Source organism: Lithobates pipiens, unplaced genomic scaffold, assembly GCF_037356315.1.
Source record: "Lithobates pipiens isolate NorthernLeopardFrog02 unplaced genomic scaffold, aLitPip1_a1.2 Scaffold_16, whole genome shotgun sequence".
Lineage (NCBI taxonomy): Eukaryota > Metazoa > Chordata > Amphibia > Anura > Ranidae > Lithobates > Lithobates pipiens.
In genome coordinates this window covers 411581518-411586314 of record NW_027507748.1, presented here as the reverse complement: position 1 = coordinate 411586314, position 4797 = coordinate 411581518, and positions in this window count along the sequence as shown.

Here is a 4797-nt window from a genome sequence, read left to right as displayed (position 1 = left end):
GCAACTTGACCATGCAGCTCTTTTTTGTTCATGTATCATCGTGATGCACTCCTTAAAAACAACCATACCATCTTTTTCCAGAGCAGCCTGTATTTCTCCTGAGGTTTCCTGTGGGTTTTTCTTTGTATCCTGAACAGTTCCTGTGGCAGTGGTAGCTGAAATCTTTCTTGACTTACCTGACCCTGGCTTGGTATCAAAAGTTTCCCAAATGTTCCAGGTCGTAATAAGGGATTGAACAGTTCTCACTGGCATAGTCAAGGCTTTAGATATCTTTTTATATCCCTTGCCATCATTATAAAGCTTCATTGCCTTGTTACGCAGGTCTTTTGACTGTTCTTTTCTACCTCCTCAACGCTCAGTGTCTGGCCTGCTTAGTGCATCCATGTGAGAGCTAACAAACTCATTGACTATTTATACACAGACACTAATTGTGACTTAAAAATACCACAAATGTGGGAAATGAACCTTTAATTGCCATTTTAACCTGTGTGTGCCACCTTCTGTGTCTGTACCAAGGCTAAACATTCCAGGGTATGTAAACCTTTTATCAGGGCCATTTGGGTGATTTCTGTTATCATTATGATTTTTAAAAGGATCCAAAAAGCGAATTGATAATAAATTGCTTCGTGCGATTGCTATCCTTAAATAAAAGACAATTGTTTGGCACGATCAGTCATATTTTCAATAATAATGCCAACATTTCTCAATTTCTGCCAGGGTTTGCAAACTTTTGAGCACAACTGTGTGTGTGTGTGTGTGTGTGTGTGTGTGTGTGTGTGTGTGTGTGTGTGTATATATATATATATATATATATATATATATATATATATATATATATATATATATAGTGTGTGTTCGTATATATATGCCCGTATATATATATATTTTTTTTTTAACTATAACAAATAAAAATGTGCGCTCTACAGAAACACACTCTTTATTACTGTAACAAAAATAGGAAACCATTTTTTTTCTCACATAGTGCTTTTTAAACCATTTTTGAGAAAACAGAAACTGAAAAAGATAAACAAAGATAAGACATAGCCGTGTATACTGGTGTTGATCTACCCGCATAGAGCTAACAACAGGGAAAAGAGTAAAAGGCTCCCGGCAAACATTAGTCAGCGTGTTAGGGGACTTTATTCCATATAGAGCTCCTGCCATTTATATCACAGCAGATCTGCATCAGTGCACTGCTCCCTCATCACAGCTACAGCACTGAAGGGAGTTCAGGAGTCAGGAAAAATGGTGGTGTAATTGTTCACATCCTTACTGACTGTTTAACCCTCATATGATGTTGGGCTTCACTACATTGTACTTAATTTGAATATTAATAGGGTGATTTTATGCTGTAGTACGGATGACTATTTGCAGTGTTTATAGTATGCTTATTTCTTTGCACTCTATCCAACTCTTCCCGGGCTGCATAAAATTAGAATCCAATTTCGTTGTATCAGTTTGTGCATCTAATGCATTTATTAGACCTTTGTGTAAAACTCAGAAACGCTTACACATTCCGCCGATTCTCGACTTATTTTATAGCCGCAGTGTGTACTAGGCCACATTCTGCGCAGCCACATGCTAATAGGGTTCCCTATAAAACGGTTGTAGCTGTTTGGGGAATTATCGCTCCTGAAAGCATGATCGGCTTGTTAACTTCTCTCCCGGCACAATTCACCTAGGAGAAAATAGGTTAGTTGATTTAGGTTTATGCCCAATGTGTTAATGAGCTGATCCTAGATATGCGGCTGCACAATTCCAAACTGAAGTTGTCCTAAACAGTTCCCTCTCTGTTCTATCAGAAAATTGCTGCTAATTTTTATGTATTTTGCTGCAAATTATTGGGGCTTCCTATATTCATAATTGTGTGATACTCTCTATATCTCATGTACGCAGATGTACCTTGCCTAATTGGCAATCCTCGGTCTGAAGGTACCGAGTACATCTTTATCATTTGCTTATATTTGCATTATTATATTATGCAAGAAATCTTATACCCTTCCATCTTCCTATTCTGAAATGTACACAAGCAGAAAAGCGCCTGCAACATTTCTCATAGCAACACAGTGCCATCTACTGGGCGAAAGAGGGAGGGACAATGTTTTATCTGCTTGCTACAAACACGATGAATATTAAATCCACAGATGTATAGCAGCTTCAAGTAGCGTGAAGAAGCACTGAGGTCAGTGTGAAACGCACGCGTCACCTCCTGGGTTTGGACACTCTGTCTTTGTTGGCTGTTTATTGCTATTTTTTGGAATAAAATCATTGGAACGTTCCTGTGGTGTGCAGCCGTTCTTTTCTTCCAGCTTCAAGTAGTGACAAAATGTGAGAAGGTTTTAAACTTTAGCATAGTGGACAGGTGTATATCTGCTTTATTAGAATTTCAAAAGATGCCATGTGCTGTGTTTGCTTCAAAGGCTGGCTTAAGCTTCTTATCCAAAGCTGTCTAAAGGGGCAAATCTTGACTGAAAACAGCTACTGCAGGACTAAGGATGTGCGGGGTATCAAAAGGGAGAAAAACTCTTATTCAGCAAGTTCCCTGACTCTATCACATAACAGCTCAAACTTCAAGAAAAGCCCAGTCCTGAGAATACATAACACCATAAATGTATTAACTCCGTATTACCAAGGAATGGTTGCCCTGCTTTTCAAAAATAGTGATTTTAGTGGAATATCGTTCATTGGTACCAGCTCTCAGCGGCCCTTTTGAGTAAAATGAAACCTTTGCATAAAAAAATAAAAATATGGTCTCTGGGAGCTTTACGCCATAATGTAGTATTAAGCAACACATACTCTATAGCAGGGATATGCAATTAGCGGACCTCCAGCTGTTGCAAAACTACAAGTCCCATCATGCCTCTGCCTCTGGGTCGCATGCTTGTGGCTGTCAGTGTTTTGCTATGCCTCATGGGATTTGTAGTTCTGCAACAGCTGGAGGTCCGCTAATTGCATATCCCTGCTCTATATTATTAGTACATTAGGGCACACTTAGCTGCCAAATGATCCCCTCTACAGCAAAACTGTCAACACTCTTTTCTGACTTTCTTCCTTCTGCGTTCAGACCCTTCGGCCACTTGATTGGGTGGACCGTGGTGATGTCACTCCCACGCATGTGCATAGCAGTCATATCATCATGGCATAGAGCTGTACCATCAATACTGTATACACTGCGCTACACATTAGTACTTTCAATAAAATTGATAAACAATAAAAAAATATAATATAAATCAAAGACTAATCAACACAAAGGGCACAGCACAGGAGGGAGGCAGGAAGCAAAATATAGGGGAGCGGGAAGGCACAGTATGAGGGGGACAGAGAGGCATGGTATGGTGGGCAGGAGGGCGCAGTACAGTGGGGGCATCAGGGCACAGTACAGAGGGGGAGGGAGCAAGAGGGCACAAGTACAGGGGGAAGGCAGGCACAGTACAGGGTGGGTAGGAAGGCAAGGTATTATTTACAGGGGGGGCTAGAGGGCCCATTACAAGAGGGAGGGAAGCACAATATACAGGGGCAAGAAGGCACAGTATGAGGGGGGACAGGGGAGCATGGTATGGTGGTTAGGAGGGCACAGTACAGTGGGGACAGGAGGGCACAGTACAGAGGGGGAAGGGTAAGGAGGGAACAAGTACATGGGGAAGGCAGGCACAGTTCAGGGGGGGCAGGAGGGAATTTTACAGGGGGCAGGAGGGCACAGTACAGGGTGGGTAGGAGGACACAGTACAGGGAGCAGGAGGGCACAGTACAGGGAGGGTAAGAGGACACAGTTAAGAACAGTAATGACAGCTTAGTAAAAAAAAGAGGGGGGGGCTGTCCTTGCAAATCCAGGACAGTTGGCAAGTATCATGGGGCCCCAGTGCTGTGAATGTGGACCTTGGATTGTGGGCTCCTTGAGGGTAGGGACTGATGGGCAATGTACAGGGATAGGGACAATTGTAGACACTCACTCAGGTTGAATTGGATGGACTGGTGTCTTTATTGAACCTTACAAACTATGTAACTATGTAACCTTAGATTGTAGAAAGGGTTCTTTACTTCTCTACTCTTGTTGCTTGTGCGCCAGCCCTTGCCATTTGACAGGCGGTGAGAAGCTCACATGTTTTCTACCTGCTATCTGATCTAACCCTGCAAATGCCGCCCCACCACGCCTCAATTGTGCAAATTGCACATGGTTGCAATGCGGTCCCATAAACTTGCATAGGCCTTATGTGGCAGTGGTAACATCTACCAAATGTGTTTAATTTTTGCCACAGCATATGTACAGCCCCGAGCAGATGCAAAGTCAATGACCCCAAAAAGAGAGGGTGCATATCCCTAAAGCCTAGTACATACCCCTAGATTTTTTGGGTTGAACGAAAAAAAAACTGACAGCTCCGGTCAGAGCCACTGTACGTTTCAACATTAGTAAAGCGATCTCTCCTTCTGTTCTTTTGTGTTCTGACAGGGGGACGACCCTCCTCCAGAACACTCAATTCAGCACTCTCAGCCATTGGCTGAGAAGGCTGAACGTGAGCCAAACGGCTGGCTTCTGCCATACACATGGGCCGAATGTCGGACATTTTCATTTAACTGGCCAATGTCGTCTAACATTCGGCCCATGTCTACTAGGCTTAACAGGCAGCAATAAAACCTAATAGGTGTTCTAATCTCGCTCCACTCTATCCAAAACTGAAAAAAAGTTTTGGCCTTTAGTTATACTTTATAGTCTGTGCTGTGTCCATACAGAACAAGACAACATGTTAATTTCAATGCTTTCCTTTCCAACAGAACATTTTCACCTTTGCTTAGTTCACG